Here is a 17999-nt window from a genome sequence, read left to right on the forward strand (position 1 = left end):
ATATAAAGGTAGATACCAGCTGTACAAAGGATCTGTATACCATATAGGGGATGATAGTTACATCTAGGGACTCACAGGTAACATAATTTCTGATCAGCGATGTCCTCTTTCCTTTTCTTGTGCATCTGGATCAGACTGACATGTCAACTTCTTCCAGGTAAAAACCGTCTCTTTAGCATCTGCAGAAAAAACATGTTTGACATTTTTCCAGTGCAATGCCCTCTCATAATAAGGAATAGTAGGTACCCCATTAAGTAGGCCTATCCCCCACCATAGACCCCCCTCATTAGATAAATACGTCTGAAAGTAGGTAGGTTGTTAGCTAGATAGGTAAGTAGGTAGCTAGCTACATGGGTAGGTTGCAACTATGTCAGTAGCTAGGTATGTTCATAGCTAGGTTGGTTGTTAGCTAGATAGCTTGTTAAGTGTCTAGGTAGATTGTTAGCTAGCTAAGTAGATAGCCATACAGGTAGGTAGTTAGGTTGCTAGGTAGATAGCTAGGTAGGTAGCAAGGTTGGTTATTAGCAACATAGGTGGGTAGCTGGCTGGGTAGCCAGGTAGGCAATTAGCTAGGTAGGTTGTTAGCTAGCTAGGTAGCCATGTAGTTAGGTTGCTAGGTAGATAGATAGCTAGGTAGGCAGCCAGGTAGTTAGGTAGATGGATAGTTAGGTAGGTAGATATTCAGGTTGCTACATAGCCAGGTAGGTAGGCAGGTAGCCAGCTTGCTATGTAGGTAGCCAGGTAGTTAGATAGCCAGGGAAGTAGGAAACCAGGTAGGTAGGTTGTTAGCTAGATTGGCCAGTAGGAATTAACACTTTTCAGGTTAAAATGATGGGTCTCCCAGAACATAAATAATATAGACACTGATTTGAATAGGGACCTTCCATACAATAAAATATACCTTTTATTACGTTCCAATAAAATATCGACTTACACTACAAAATATACAGGCTGCCACCTATGGATTAGCACACATTTATCTTATTGCACTTGAGTATAAGTAGTCTCTCAGGATAAACTCCATATGAAGTGCAAAAACAGTGTATAAAAACACACAAAATATACACACAAAAAATTCCAACAGGATGTATGGTCCAGGTTTATCTTCTGTTTGTCACGATTCGGCTGGCAAGAGGTGGATCCTCTGTGCCAGAGAGGGATTGGCGTGGACCGTGCTAGTGGACCGGTTCTAAGTTACTACTGGTTTTCACCAGAGCCCGCCGCAAAGCGGGATGGTCTTGCAGCGGCGGTAGTAACCAGGTCGTATCCACTAGCAACGGCTCAACCTCTCTGACTGCTGAAGATAGGCGCGGTACAAGGGAGTAGGCAAGAGCAAGGTCGGACGTAGCAGAAGGTCGGGGCAGGCAGCAAGGATCGTAGTCAGGGGCAACGGCAGGAGGTCTGGAACACAGGCTAGGAACACACAAGGAAACGCTTTCACTGGCACGATGGCAACAAGATCCGGCGAGGGAGTGCAGGGGAAGTGAGGTATACATAGGGAGTGCACAGGTGAACACACTAATTAGAACAACTGCGCCAATCAGGGGCGCAGTGGCCCTTTAAATTGCAGAGACCCGGCGCGCGCGCACCCTAGGGAGCGGGGCCGCGCGCGCCGGGACAGGACCGACGGAGAGCGAGTCAGGTACGGGAGCCGGGGTGCGCATCGCGAGCGGGCGCCACCCGCATCGCGAATCGCATCCCGGCTGGAGGCGGTATCGCAGCGCACCCGGTCAGTGGATCTGACCGGGGCGCTGCAGTAGCGAGGATGTTGCGGGCGCTCCGGGGAGGAGCGGGGACCCGGAGCGCTCGGCGTAACAGTACCCCCCCCCTTGGGTCTCCCCCTCTTCTTGGAGCCTGAGAACCTGAGGACCAGACTTTTGTCTAGGATATTGTCCTCAGGTTCCCAGGATCTCTCTTCAGGACCACAGCCCTCCCAATCAACCAAAAAAAAAGTTTTCCCTCTGACCTTCTTGGAGGCCAGTATCTCCTTTACGGAGAAGATGTCAGAGGAACCGGAAACAGGAGTGGGAGAAACAAGTTTGGGAGAGAAACGGTTGATGATGAGTGGTTTAAGAAGAGAGACATGAAAGGCATTAGGAATACGAAGAGAAGGAGGAAGAAGAAGTTTGTGAGAGACAGGATTAATTTGGCACAAGATTTTGAAAGGACCAAGATAGCGTGGTCCCAATTTGTAGCTGGGGACACGGAAACGGACATATTTAGCGGAGAGCCATACCTTGTCTCCGGGAGAAAAAATGGGGGGAGCTCTTCTTTTCTTATCCGCAAACTTTTTCATGCGAGATGAAGCCTGTAAGAGAGAATTTTGGGTCTCTTTCCATATGGTGGAAAGATCACGAGTTACTTCATCCACAGCGGGCAAACCAGAGGGCAAGGGAGTAGGGAGGGGGGGAAGAGGGTGACGGCCGTACACCACGAAAAATGGGGATTTGGAAGAAGATTCAGAGACTCTGAAGTTATACGAGAATTCGGCCCATGGTAGAAGATCTGCCCAGTCATCCTGGCGGGAGGAAACAAAATGCCGTAAATAGTCACCCAGGACCTGGTTAATTCTTTCTACTTGCCCATTGGATTGAGGATGATAAGCAGAAGAGAAGTTTAATTTAATCTTGAGTTGTTTACAGAGAGCCCTCCAGAATTTTGACACGAATTGGACGCCTCTATCCGAGACGATCTGCGTGGGCAAACCGTGAAGACGAAAAATGTGTACAAAAAATAGTTTTGCCAACTGAGGCGCTGAAGGAAGACCAGGAAGAGGAATAAAATGTGCCATCTTGGAAAATCGATCAACGACCACCCAAACAACAGTGTTGCCACGGGATGGGGGTAAGTCAGTAATAAAGTCCATACCAATCAGAGACCAAGGCTGTTCGGGGACAGGCAGAGGATGAAGGAGACCAGCAGGCTTCTGGCGAGGAGTCTTATCCCGGGCACAGACAGTGCAGGCCCGCACAAAATCAACAACATCCGTCTCCAGAGTCGGCCACCAATAGAAACGAGAGATGAGTTGCAAGGACTTTTTGATGCCCGCATGGCCAGCGAGATGGGAGGAGTGACCCCATTTGAGGATTCCGAGGCGTTGGCGTGGAGAAACGAAGGTCTTCCCTGGAGGAGTTTGCCTGATGGAGGCTGGAGAAGTGGAGATCAGGCAGTCAGGAGGAATGATGTGTTGCGGAGAGAGCTCTACTTCCGAGGCATCCGAGGAACGAGAGAGAGCATCGGCCCTAATGTTCTTGTCGGCAGGGCGAAAATGAATTTCAAAATTAAAACGGGCAAAGAACAGAGACCACCTGGCCTGGCGAGGATTCAGCCGTTGGGCAGACTGGAGATAGGAGAGATTCTTGTGATCGGTGTAAATGATAACTGGAAATTTTGATCCCTCCAGCAGATGCCTCCATTCCTCCAGTGCAAATTTAATGGCCATTAGCTCTCGATCCCCGATGGAGTAGTTCCTCTCCGCCGGAGAGAAGGTCCTAGAAAAAAAACCACAAGTAACAGCATGCCCGGAGGAATTTTTTTGTAGAAGGACCGCTCCAGCTCCCACTGAGGAGGCATCAACCTCCAATAGGAAGGGTTTAGATGGGTCAGGTCTGGAGAGCACGGGAGCAGAAGAAAAGGCAGACTTGAGCCGTTTAAATGCGTCTTCCGCTTGAGGAGGCCAGGATTTAGGATTGGCATTCTTCTTGGTTAAAGCCACGATAGGAGCCACAATAGTGGAAAAATGTGGAATAAATTGTCTGTAATAATTGGCGAACCCCAAAAAACGTTGGATAGCACGGAGGGGCGTGGCCAATCTAAGACGGCAGAGAGTTTATCAGGATCCATTTGTAGTCCCTGGCCAGAGACCAAGTATCCTAGGAAAGGAAGAGATTGACATTCAAACAGACATTTCTCCATTTTGGCATAAAGTTGATTGTCACGAAGTCTCTGAAGAACCATGCGGACATGCTGGCGGTGTTCTTCTAGGTTGGCAGAAAAAATCAGAATATCGTCCAGATACACAACAACACAGGAATATAAGAGATCACGAAAAATTGTCACGAAGTCTCTGAAGAACCATGCGGACATGCTGGCGGTGTTCTTCTAGGTTGGCAGAAAAAATCTGAATATCGTCCAGATACACAACAACACAGGAATATAAGAGATCACGAAAAATTTCATTAACAAAGTCTTGGAAGACGGCAGGGGCGTTGCACAGGCCAAAGGGCATGACCAGATACTCAAAGTGTCCATCTCTAGTGTTAAATGCAGTTTTCCATTCGTCCCCCTCCCTGATGCGGATGAGATTATAAGCACCTCTTAAGTCCAGTTTGGTAAAGATGTGGGCACCTTGAAGGCGATCAAAGAGTTCTGAGATAAGAGGTAGGGGGTAGCGGTTCTTTACCGTGATTTTATTAAGTCCGCGGTAGTCAATGCAAGGACGTAGGGAGCCATCTTTTTTGGACACAAAGAAGAATCCAGCTCCGGCAGGAGAGGAGGATTTGCGGATAAACCCCTTTTTTAAATTTTCCTGGATGTATTCAGACATAGCAAGAGTCTCTGGGGCGGACAGAGGATAAATTCTGCCCCGGGGTGGAGTAGTGCCCGGGAGGAGGTCAATAGGACAGTCATAAGGCCTGTGAGGGGGTAAAGTCTCAGCTTGTTTTTTGCAAAATACGTCAGCATAGTCCATATAAGCCTTAGGGAGACCGGTTACAGGGGGAACCACAGGGTCACGGCAGGAAGTACTGGGCACCGGTTTAAGACAGTCCTTGAAGCAAGAGGTACCCCAGCTCTTGATCTCTCCTGTGGACCAATCAAGGGTTGGGGAATGGCGTTGAAGCCATGGTAGTCCAAGGAGAATTTCGGAAGTGCAATTGGAGAGGACCAAAAACTAAATTTTTTCGTGATGAGGTCCGATGCACATTAGGAGGGGCTCCGTGCGATAACGTACGGTACAGTCTAATCTTTCATTGTTAACACAATTGATGTAGAGGGGTCTGGCGAGACTGGTCACCGGGATGTTGAACCTGTTGATGAGAGAGGCCAAAATAAAATTTCCTGCAGATCCGGAATCCAAGAAGGCCATAGTAGAGAAGGAGAAGGTAGAGGCAGATATCCGCACAGGCACAGTAAGGCGTGGAGAAGCAGAGTTGACATCAAGAACTGTCTCACCTTTGTGCGGAGTCAGCGTACGTCTTTCCAGGCGGGGAGGACGGATAGGACAATCCTTCAGGAAGTGTTCGGTACCGGCACAGTACAGGCAAAGATTCTCCATGCGGCGTCGTGTCCTCTCTTGAGGTGTCAAGCGAGACCGGTCAACTTGCATAGCCTCCACGGCGGGAGGCACAGGAACGGATTGCAGAGGACCAGAGGAGAGAGGAGCCGGGGAGAAAAAACGCCTCGTGCGAACAAAGTCCATATCCTGGCGGAGCTCCTGACGCCTTTCGGAAAAACGCATGTCAATGCGAGTGGCTAGATGAATGAGTTCATGCAGGTTAGCAGGAATTTCTCGTGCGGCCAGAACATCTTTAATGTTGCTGGATAGGCCTTTTTTAAAGGTCGCGCAGAGGGCCTCATTATTCCAGGATAGTTCAGAAGCAAGAGTACGGAATTGTATGGCGTACTCGCCAACGGAAGAATTACCCTGGACCAGGTTCAGCAGGGCAGTCTCAGCAGAAGAGGCTCGGGCAGGTTCCTCAAAGACACTTCGAATTTCCGAGAAGAAGGAGTGTACAGAGGCAGTGACGGGGTCATTGCGGTCCCAGAGCGGTGTGGCCCATGACAGAGCTTTCCCAGACAGAAGGCTGACTACGAAAGCCACCTTAGACCTTTCAGTAGGAAACTGGTCCGACATCATCTCCAAGTGCAGGGAACATTGTGAAAGAAAGCCACGGCAAAACTTAGAGTCCCCATCAAATTTATCCGGCAAGGATAGTCGTAGGCCGGAAGCGGCCACTCGCTGCGGAGGAGGTGCAGGAGCTGGCGGAGGAGATGATTGCTGAAGCTGTGGTAGTAGCTGCTGTAGCATCACGGTCAGTTGAGACAGCTGATGGCCTTGTTGCGCTATCTGTTGTGACTGCTGGGCGACCACCGTGGTGAGGTCGGCGACAACTGGCAGTGGAACTTCAGCGGGATCCATGGCCGGATCTACTGTCACGATTCGGCTGGCAAGAGGTGGATCCTCTGTGCCAGAGAGGGATTGGCGTGGACCGTTCTAGTGGACCGGTTCTAAGTTACTACTGGTTTTCACCAGAGCCCGCCGCAAAGCGGGATGGTCTTGCAGCGGCGGTAGTAACCAGGTCGTATCCACTAGCAACGGCTCAACCTCTCTGACTGCTGAAGATAGGCGCGGTACAAGGGAGTAGGCAAGAGCAAGGTCGGACGTAGCAGAAGGTCGGGGCAGGCAGCAAGGATCGTAGTCAGGGGCAACGGCAGGAGGTCTGGAACACAGGCTAGGAACACACAAGGAAACGCTTTCACTGGCACGATGGCAACAAGATCCGGCGAGGGAGTGCAGGGGAAGTGAGGTATACATAGGGAGTGCACAGGTGAACACACTAATTAGAACAACTGCGCCAATCAGGGGCGCAGTGGCCCTTTAAATCGCAGAGACCCGGCGCGCGCGCGCCCTAGGGAGCGGGGCCGCGCGCGCCGGGACAGGACCGACGGAGAGCGAGTCAGGTACGGGAGCCAGGGTGCGCATCGCGAGCGGGCGCCACCCGCATCGCGAATCGCATCCCGGCTGGAGGCGGTATCGCAGCGCACCCGGTCAGTGGATCTGATCGGGGCGCTGCAGTAGCGAGGATGTTGCGAGCGCTCCGGGGAGGAGCGGGGACCCGGAGCGCTCGGCGTAACACTGTTCTGTACATGACATAAATTCCTTTATCCCCAGAATGAATGTCGTCAGATACAGTAAATAAACAGAGTTACGTGTGAACAGTGGCATTAATGAGAACATTAATACATAAAGGAATTTATGTCATGTAACAAGAAAAACCTCAGCTCTGACCGATAGTGAGAACAGAATAGAAGATAAACCTGGACCATACCTCCCGTTGGAATTGTTTGTGTATATATCTTGTGTGTTTTTATACAGTTTTTTCACTTTATATGGAGTTTATCCTGAGAGACTACGTATACTCAAGTGCAATATGATAAATGCATGCTAAACCATAGGTGATAGCCTGTTTATTTTGTAGTGTAAGTCAATATTTAAATGGAACTTAATAAAAGGTATATCTTATCATATGGAAGGTCTCTATTCAAATCAGTGTCTATAAGGTATGTAGGTTGGTTTTTAGTTAGCTAGGTCAGTTGATAGTGGGGATTGGTAGTTGATAGCTAGGTAGATAGCATGTAGGCAAAGTCAGATCACAATACACAGTGACACTTCACACTTACTCTACTGGACCCTTTTCACATAGACACGCAGTTACAGTACTTCTGTGAATGTTTATTACTGCTCTTTATTTTGCAGTCCAATTATATGTGAATTAATGTCCTTTGTATGTTTAGTTCACAAATAGAGCAATTGATCGAGTCATTTCATACAATCATAGATGCAGAGCCTCTAGTGTTATTCAAAGTGCATATATAGGGTGACTTATATTAGGTGTTACTGTTTCACGTTTTGTGTAAACTGCGCATTCATAAACATAAGATGCATAACTTTGCCTTGATGTCAGGACCCTTCTTGTATAATTGCACAAAGTCCTGTGTATTACATCGGGTCCCTATATTAGCACCAGGTAATGAATTCACTGTTCACGTCCCAACACTGCGCTATTGCATTAGTGCCCGTCACTGGTGGCTGGTGAAGCGATATTAGAAGAATACACGCTACAACGTGATCCCTGATTAATTAAAGCATGTAGGATCACCTATGGCAATGTGAACGGAGCCCAAATACTTGAAACCAGCTACCACTACCTAGGAAACAGCGAAGTGCAATGGCATAGTGTTATACAATCTGCAGCCAATGCATAACAAAGGAAGCTGTGTACATATGTGGATTAGGAAATGGAGTGACGGGCACTAGTGCAATAGCGCAGTGTTGGGACATCTGCAATAAAGTGAACAGTGAATACATTACCTGGTGCTAATATAGGGACCCGATGTAATACACAGGACTTTGTGCAATTATACAAGAAGGGTCCTGACATCAAGGCAAAGTTATGCATTTTATGTTTATGAATGCGCAGTTTACACAAAAAAACAGTAACACCTAATTATATATGCACTTTGAATAACACTAGAGCAGTGGTCTTCAACCTACGGACCTCCAGATGTTGCAAAACTACAACTCCCAGCATGCCCTGACAGCCGTTGGCTGTCCGGGCATGATGGGAGTTGAAGTTTTGCAACATCTGAAGGTCCGCAGGTTGGAGACCACTGCACTAGAGGCTCTGCATCTATGATTGTATGAAGTGCCCTCCATCAGTTGCTCTATTTGTGAACTAAACATACAAAGGACATTAACTCACATATAATTGGACTGCAAAATAAAGAGCAGTAATAAACATTCACAGAAGTAACTGCATTATAGCGTGTCTATGTGAAAAGGGTCCAGTAGAGTGTGAAGTAACACTGTGTATTGTGACTAAAAGCCCCATTTGCCCTAACCCCCCTCCCCCTCAGTCACCACCCCACACAATTCCCCATCCCAGAGAGTACCGAAAAAAATAACAAAAAAATCTCACCTAGTCCCACGCAGCTATCTCCAGAAGAGCCGGGCCGCGTTCTCTCTTCTCCACAGTGCAGGCGCTGATGATCGGCGCCTGCGTCTGGGAAGAGGTCACGGCCTTCTCTGAACTGTGTGCGCACGCAGTCCAGAAGCTCCGGCCGTGAGTGACCAGCTATGAATGTCTCCCTGGGTTAAATAGACCCAGGGAGCATATAATACAGCAAAGTCTGCGGGCAGAACTGGGGGGGATTTCCCCCATGATCTGTCCCCCTGCATGATTTTCTGGGTGGGATGTGTCCCCCCGGTTCCTACGCTCCCTGGATGTCCCGAATGTGACGGGAGCCTGGGCTGGATTAGGGTGTGCCCAGGCACACCCGACACACCCCATGCGCACGCCTATGCTCACATTGTGTGAGCTCCCGGCAGGAGAAAGAGGGCGTTCCCCAGCAGGCTGAGGTCACTGAAGCCTTCAAGAGCTGTGCCTTGCCATACCCCACATGCACTTCCTGAGCTTTGTCCAGGGGTGGACTGACAGATTGGGCATTCGGGCACTGCCCAAGGGCCCGAGTATGAGAGGGGCCTGACCACTGCAGGACTTACTGCTTCATAAGATCAGGGAGTATACAAGCTGGATATATAAAGACCTCCAAAATACATGCTCCCTGATCTTCTAACAGCTAATGTAGGACTAGCAAAAAGTGACATGGCCTGGGGGCAGATAGGAAGGGAGAAAGGGGGCATTATCTTACTTGGGTGCAGGAACTTCTCTCCTTCACGATCTGGGTAGGAGAATACACAACCCCTTAAGGACCCAGACCATTTTCACCTTAAGGACCAGAGCATTTTTTGCACATCTGACCACTGTCACTTTAAGCATTAATAACTCTGGAATGCTTTTACTTTTCATTCTGATTCCGAGATAGTTTTTTCATGACATATTCTACTTAAAAAAATTAGAAAATGTAGCTTTTTTTTTTTTTACTTTGAAACTCTCTGCTTATAAGGAAAATGGACATCCCAAATAATTTATACATTGATTCACATATACAATATGTCTACTTTATGTTTGCATCATAATGTTGACATGTATTTACTTCTGGAAGACATCAGAGGGCTTCAGCGTTCAGCAGCAATTTTCCAATTTGTAAAAAAATTTTCAAAATATTAATTTTTTAGGGACCAGTTCCATTTTGAAGTGGATTTCAGGGGCCTTCATATTAGAAATACAACATAAATGACCCCATTATAAAAACTGCACCCCTCAAAGTATTCAAAATTACCCAGTTTTTGAATTTTTACAAGAAATCACCATAAAATTTGTAACCCAATTTCTCTCGAGTAAGAAAATACCTCACATGTGTATGTCAAGTGCTCTGTGGATGCACTACAAGGCTCAGAAGGGAAGGAGCAACAGTGGGATTTTGGAGAGTGAGTTTTTCTGAAATGTTTTTTTGGTGGCATGTCCCCTTTAGGAAGCCCCTATGGTGCCAGAATGGCGAAAAAAAAACACATGGCATACCTATTCCGAATCTACACCCCTCAAGGAACGTAACAAGTGGTCCAGTGAGCCTTAACATCCCGCACTTTTCGCCAAAGTCGGATGTGTAAATACATTTTTTTTTCACTAAAATGCTGGTTTTTCCCCAAATTTGAAATTTTTACAAGGGGTAGTAGGGGAAAATGTCCCCCAAAATTTGTAACTCCCGAAGAGAAGGAGTCACATTTGGCTTTTGGAAAGCAAATTTTGCTGAAATGGTTTTTGGGGAGCATTTCTTATGGAAATACCCCATGTGTGGACTTCAAGTGCTCTGCTGGTTGTCTACAATGCTAGGAAGAGAAGGAGCGCCATTGAGCTTTTGGAGAGAGAATTTGGTTGGAATAGAAGTCGGGGGCCTTGTGCATTTACAAAGCCCCCCTGGTGGCAGAACAGTGGAACCCCCCCCACATGTGAACCCCATTTTAGAAACTACACCCCTCACAGAATTTAATAAGGAGTGCAGTAAGTATTTACACCCCACTGGTGTTTGACAGATCTTTGGAACATTGGGCTGTGCAAATGAAAAATAACATTTTTCATTTTCACGGACCACTGTACCAAAAATCTGTCATACACCTGTGGGGCATAAGTGCTCGCTGTACCTCTTATTACATTACATGAGGGGTGTAGTTTCCAAAAGGGGGTCACATGGGGGGGTCCATTGTTCTGGCACCAAGGGGGCTTTGTAAATGCACATGGCCTTCAATTCCAGACAAATTCTCTCTCCAAAAGCACAATGGCGCTCCTTCTCTTCTGAGCATTGTAGTTCACCCGCAGAGCACTTTACATCCACATATGGGGTGTGTTCTTACTCAGAAGAAATGGGGTTACAAATTTTGGGGGGCTTTTTTTTCCTATTTTCCCTTGTGAAAATGAAAAATTTAGGGTACCACCAGCATTTTAGTTACATTTTTTTTCCTTTTCCCATCCACCTTTAATGAAAATTCGTCAAACACCTGTGGGGTTTTAAGGCTCACTATACCCCTTGTTACATTCCGTGAGGGGTGTAGTTTCCAAAATGGGGTCACACATGGGTATTTATTTTTTTTGCGTTTATGTCAGAACCGCTGTAAAATTAGCCACCCCTGTGCAAATCACCAATTTAGGCCTCAAATGTACATAGTGCGCTCTCACTCCTCAGCCTTGTTGTGCACCCACAGAGCATTTTACGTCCACATATGGGGTATTTCCGTACTTTGCGTTACAATTTTGGGGGTCTTTTTTTCCATTTACCTATTGTGAAAATAAAAAGTATGGGGCAACACCAGCATGTTGTTAGACTCACCGCAGACGACAGGTATCCAAGTGGTAGTAGATCCGTAATACCACGGTGGTCTGGAGCAGGAGATGTAGTAGATCCGCTGGTCCTGTGAGGCAGATGATGCGGGCTGTGCCAGCGAGTGGAGTCTAAGGACCAATCCACTTTCCAGGAAACTGTTCATCTAGGAATGCTCGGACCTGACACCCATAATGTGGTGGTGCACCATCTTGCTGGAATAACTCAGGGAACGTGCTAGGTCTAAGCATTCCTAGATGAACAGTTTCCTGGAAAGTAGATTGGTCGTCGTGGGCCAGTTGAATGGCCCCAAGGTCTCCCGATCTGACCCCCTTAGACTTTTATCTTTGGGTCATCTGAAGGCAATTGTCTATGCTGTGAAGATACGAGATGTGCAGCACCTGAAACTACGGATACTGGAAGCCTGTGCTAGCATTTCTCCTGCGGTGTTGCTATCAGTGTGTGAAGAGTGGGAGAAGAGGGTTGCATTGACAATCCAACACAATGGGCAGCACATTGAACACATTTTATAAGTGGTCAGAAACTTGTAAATAACTCATGAAAGAATAAAGTTACGTTAAAACCAAGCACATCATTGTTTTTCTTGTGAAATTCCCAATAAGTTTGATCTGTCACATGACCCTCTTCCTATTGAAAAAACAAAAGTTGGATTCAAAATGGCCGACTTCAAAATGGCCACCATGGTCACCACCCATCTTGAAAAGTTTCCCCCCTCACATATACTAATGTGCCACAAACAGGAAGTTAATATCACCAACCATTCCCATTTTATTAAGGTGTATCCATATAAATGGCCCACCCTGTATAATTACATAAGGAACAATATATTAAAAGTTTAGTTTGGTGACAGGTACTCTTTAAGGTACAACCACTCCTATCATGCAGTGCATTTCTTATATAGGTGTTGTACTATATGTACTACAACCTTCAGCATGTTCTAGCAAGAATATATGACTGTGTAATGCAGTGGTCTTCAAGCTGTGGACCTCCAGCTGTTGCAAAACTATAATTAGTGCAACATAATGAGAGACGTAATTTTGGTTAGCTGCAGAGCCATAGTCTGTGTCAGGGCATGCTGGGAGTTGTAGTTAGTTATTTAGTTAGTTATCGTGTTAAGGGATATCCAGCAAAATCAGTTCATTTTTTGTTTTTGTTTCATAAAGTGGGTGAAGCAAGTCACTTTGGATTCGTTTTTTTGGCCAAGCACATCCCACATTTTCGGTGCACCACTAGTAGAAATTTACCTTTTTAATGTTTTGTTGGATATAGGTGAAAAATGTCTTGTGGAGCACTTATTCACACATGAAGAGTAGGACTTTTTAACCCTTAAGGACTCAGTGTTTTTGCATTTTCCTTTTTTCCTCTTTACCTTTTAGGGTACATTCCCACACGGCGTATTTGCTGCGTATTTGCTGCTGCGTATTTTATTTTCTCTGTTGAAGTCAATGGGTAGGAAAATACGCAGCACCAAATACGCAGCAAATACGCAGCAAAATACGCCGTGTGGGAACGTACCCTTAAAAATCACCTTATCTTTATTCTGTAGGTCCATACGGTTAAAAAGATTCCGTATTTATATAGGTTTGATTTTGTCGTACTTCTGGAAAAAATCATAACTACATGCAGGAAAATGTATACGTTTAAAAATGTCCTCTTCTGCATCTGCATACGGGGCGGTATGTGCGATAATTTATCATTTCTGTTTTGATTAGACTTATTGATCACTTTTTTATAAATTTTTTAATGGTATAAAAAGGGACCAAAAATACGCTATTTTGGACCTTTGAACTGCTTTACGTCTACGCCATTGACTGTGTGGTTTAACTAACAGTATATTTTTATATTTCGGACATTTACACACGTGGCAATACCACGTATTTATATTTATTTTTATTTACATAGTTTATTTTTTTCAATGGAAAAAGGGGGGGTGATTCTGACTTTTATTAGGGAAGGGATTAAATCACATTTATTAACCCTTTTTTTGCAATGTTCACTATTATGGGGCTGCGGACCCGATCGTAGTCTGCTTGTGACTACGATCTGGTCATTTTCTCAGCATGTCAGACCACGATTTTCAGTCCGTGTCAGCAATTTGACATGCTGAGAAAATGACCAGATCGTAGTCACTATCAGACTACGATCGGGTCCGCAGCCCCATAATAGTTAAAGGGGTACTCCACACCTAGACATCTTATCCCCTATCCAAAGGATAGGGGATAACATGTCTGATCGCGGGGGTCCTGCCGATGCGGCCGTCACGCCCCCTCCCATAGACTTGCCTTGAGGGGACGGGGCGTGATGTCACATGGGGGCGGAGGCGTGATGTCACGAACTTCCGTTTCCGTGGTCGGGACCCAGACCCTTCAGCGCTTCCGGACCAGAAACAGGTGGGTGCCGCATGCTGTATTGCGGGGGTCCCCAGCGGCGGGAACCCTACGATCAGACATCTTATCCCCTATCCTTTTGATAGGGGATAAGATGTCTAGGGGTGAAGTACCCCTTTAATGGCTCCGTATCTGTCAGTACCTGTCCCTGCACAGATACGTTTCAGGCGATTTGAGCTTCCGAAATTGTATCTATGCATCGGAAGGTCAAATCGTGGTGTGAAGCCAGCCTTAAACACACTACATATCAGTGTTTTCCAAACAGTGTGCCTCCAGCTGTTGCAAAACTACAACTCACAGCATGCCTGGACAGCCAAAGGCTGTCCAGGCATGCTGAGAGTTGTAGTTTTGCAACAGCTGGAGGTGCACTGTTTGGAAAACACTGCTATATATATGATAGCTAACACATATATCAACCCTAAGGCTATGTTTCCTCACAGTATATCGGTCCTGTTTGGGCTTAAAGGCTGTGTTCACATGTTCCTGTTTTTAATTGCAATTGTTGAAAACAAAGCTAGGAATAGATCTGAAAAGGCTTAGGTGGAGAAGGCTTAGGCTGTGTTCACACGGCAAAAATTTGCCCGGGAAACACGTTTTGCATATAGTAGGAGACAATATAATTCAGATTGTAACTTTCCTAGTGGTGAGTGGACAATGAGTGCAGTCATGTGATTGGATACCATGGAGACCTGCTGTATGTGGTATACAGGTGAGCGGACGCCATATGTGTCTGTAGTGAGTTCCACCATAGCTGGATGCTCTCCTGTGTCAGGTTACCGCTCCTCCCCCGGTGTGTGAGTCACTTCCCCCTCCACCCAGGTGAGGCTCTCGGAACTTTCCCGGCTGAAGCAGCTGTCGCACCAGGTAAGCACCTAGAATATTTCTATATATACGTTATTATTCTATACAGGGGACAATGCGGTGGCTGCGGTGGTCCCCCTCCCACCAGCCCTGGGCTGCAGGAAGAAGCTGGATTACGCTCCCATTTGTTTACCATAGGCTCCAGGTGTTGTCATGAGGGCAGGCCATGCTGTGACGTGTAGTTCCCCAGCTACCTGTGCTTGTCATATGGGCCAGTATGGGAAAGTCGTTCTACGCCTAAGTCGTTCGCTCACTTGCTGCTGCTGCTATGACAGGTCTGGAGTCCTGTTATTTTCTTACGACATAATTGTAGTATGGGACATTTCTCCAGACTGTATGGACCGGCGTTCCTATAGGTTTATGGATTTAGTCCAATGAGCTGTATCCTGTGCTCTTGCAAAACTACCACTCCCAGCATGTGTGTATGAAAAATCTGTTTGAGTGAATGGCAACCTGTGCATTCCAGCTGTCGGGAAAATACATCTCCCAACCCGACAACAGGTTGCCGACCACTGGTCTTGGCTGTCATGTGACAGCGAACTTGATATGTTTACCGGCCATCAGTCCTATTGTGTCTGAACACTACTGTAAATCAGTCACTTTCTACACCTTCTTCTATGACTTTCTTTTTTTGTTTTCTATTCTATTCTATATCTATTCTTCTTCTTGGTATGTTATGTAACATGTACCAGGGACTATAAAGTCACATGTATCTGTAGCTAAATATATCCCAACAGACTGTGCCTGTCACACCCCAGCATTGTACCTGTTCTAAAAGGGTTTTCTAAAACACCTGGTGCTGACCTCTCTATTAGGCCATTCTCACACAATGGAATTCCCGTGTGGAATTTCGCTTGGATTTCAGTGAGATTCTGTTACACTGGCACATGGCGGATGTATTTGCAGTGGATATCCAGATTCCGGAGTCCGCAGAAAGATTAGACATGTCTATTATTTCTGAGGAGTCCACATGGAAATGCATTGCTGTGAGATGGTGTATTTGGGAGCGCCCACCGCTTAGACAAAGGTGCTGACACTTCATCATAAATTTTTCGCCTATGTGATTGGTGTACAGCATTTGGTAAAGCACAGTGATGCTCCTAGGGAATGGTCACATGATGTATCTTTCTCAGAGGGGGATCATTATGATCATAGATTTCTTTTAATCTTATTAAATTGGGTGAATTGGGGTCATTTCTAAGGAATATGTTTGGAGTAAGTGACATTTTGCTTATCAATGCATACTTCATACATACATGCAAAACCATACACTCCACAATACACAATGGAAACTGTAGTGTATTCCCATTAAAGACAAGGACATGAACATTTTTTGACAAGTATAGTATTTTGGCATGTAAAGCCAGCTTGTAGCTATCTCTCCCACCCCCCTCCCTAGCATTCTCATGCATGCTTACTTCAAATAAAAATGCATGTTATCAGTGGGGAAAAAGAAAATAAAGGCTCCATAGACATTAGTCAAAAGTCACCCAAATCCACTGGTTAGATGTCTTCTCACTCTCCCCTGACAGATGATGTCGGGATAGGAGAAAGGTCAGGCATAGTGGATTTCACCTACCCTTTTGTTTATGAGGAGGTAAGATCATGCTAAATTTGTGTGGCAGCAGCTTATCTCCCTTTTCACTATGCAGGACACATGAATGTTTAAAGGGTACCTCTCATCAAATAAACTTTTGATATATTTTAGATTAATGAATGTTGAATAACTTTCCAATAGCATGTTAATGAAAAATATGCTTCTTTCTATTGTATTTTTCCCGATCAGTCCTGTCAGCAAGCATTTCTGACTCGTGCTGGAGTCCTAAACACTCAGAGCTGCCAGCCTGCTTTGTTCACAGCCAAACAGGCTGTGAACAAAGCAGGCTGGCAGCTCTGAGTGTTCTCCTTTGTGAATAAAGCAGACTGGCAGCTCGTAGCGTTTAGGACTCCAGCATGAGTCTGAAATGCTTGCTGCCAGGACTGGTAGGGAGACCCCTAGTGGTCATTTCTTCAAAGTGGAAAATTAAATAGAAAGAAGCATATTTTTTTATAACATGCAATTGTAAAGTTATTCTGCATACATTAATATATAATATATCAAAAGTTTTTTTGATGAGAGGTACCCTTTAACTGAGCCAAATGTTCACGTGTATGGGAGCATCAGATGAGATAGCTGTTCATCCAACAGCTATTGAAGGAATATCTGCAACAAACCACTTAAAGGTGAACTCTGATACCTAAGTACTTATCTCCTATCCACACAATGCCGTACTTTAAAGGGGTATTCCAGGCAAAACCTCTTTTTATGTATATTAACTGGCTCCGGAAAGTTAAACAGATTTGTATATTACTTCTATTAAAAAATCTTAATCCTTCCAATAGTTATTAGCTTCTGAAGTTTTCTGTCTAACTGCTCAATGATGATGTCACGTCCCGGGAGCTGTGCATGATGGGAGAATATCCCCATAGGAACTGCACAGTTCCCGGGACGTGAGTCATCAGAGAGCAGTTAGACAGAAAACAACAACTCAACTTCAGAAGCTAATAACTATTGGAAGGATTAAGATTTTTTAATAGAAGTAATTTGCAAATCTATTTAACTTTCCAGAGCCAGTTGATATATATAAAAAAAAGTTTTGGCCTGGAATACCCCTTTGAACCTGTCAAGTCAATTACTAATCATGATCCCTTAAAGGGAATTTGTCAACAGGTTTTACCCTATATAACTGATGGCAACATGTTATCTAGGGAAATTTAAGGTTTCTTACCCTGTCAGAGTGTACTATTGATTGCCTGCTATTATGTAGAAAATGAGCGTTAAAAGCGTCCTGCACTGTAGACTAATTAGGCTCAAGTAGTCGCCAGAGTTGGAATCCCATGAAGGCCCAGAAGCTGCTTCATGCCCAGGGATATCACAGCTTCTGGGCCTGAACAAGATCTCTGTGATGGGAGCGGTGAGGACGGTCTGAGTAGATGTGATTACAGCCTGGAGAATGGTGACTTATTTGGAACACATGCTCGGAGGACTACTTAAATGGGCACTGTCAGATATAATAACTTTTGATATGTTATAAAGCATGCAAAAACAATATGTTTTTCAATTGCTTTCATCAGAAAGTTTTCAGTATTTCATACAGAAAAAAGCCATTCAAAAAGTGGCCACTAGGGGTCCCCCTGCCTTCTGGGACACATACCAGTCCTGCAGTGTCCAGTGGTCATCGACACAACTCGGAC

At 45.6% G+C, this 17999-nt stretch overlaps 1 protein-coding gene across 1 annotated transcript in view; it reads left to right on the forward strand.

Annotated features, from left to right (window-relative positions):
- The first annotated feature begins 14712 nt into the window (after positions 1–14712).
- Positions 14713–17999, forward strand: part of LOC130290669 (ligand of Numb protein X 2-like) — a 100916-nt gene continuing 97629 nt past the window's right edge. Inside the window, exon 1 of the mRNA XM_056538607.1 lies at positions 14713–14768. The gene's annotated coding sequence lies outside the window, so the exon portion shown is untranslated. The remainder of the gene's footprint in view (positions 14769–17999) is intronic.

Source organism: Hyla sarda, chromosome 9 (assembly GCF_029499605.1).
Source record: "Hyla sarda isolate aHylSar1 chromosome 9, aHylSar1.hap1, whole genome shotgun sequence".
Classification (NCBI taxonomy): domain Eukaryota; kingdom Metazoa; phylum Chordata; class Amphibia; order Anura; family Hylidae; genus Hyla; species Hyla sarda.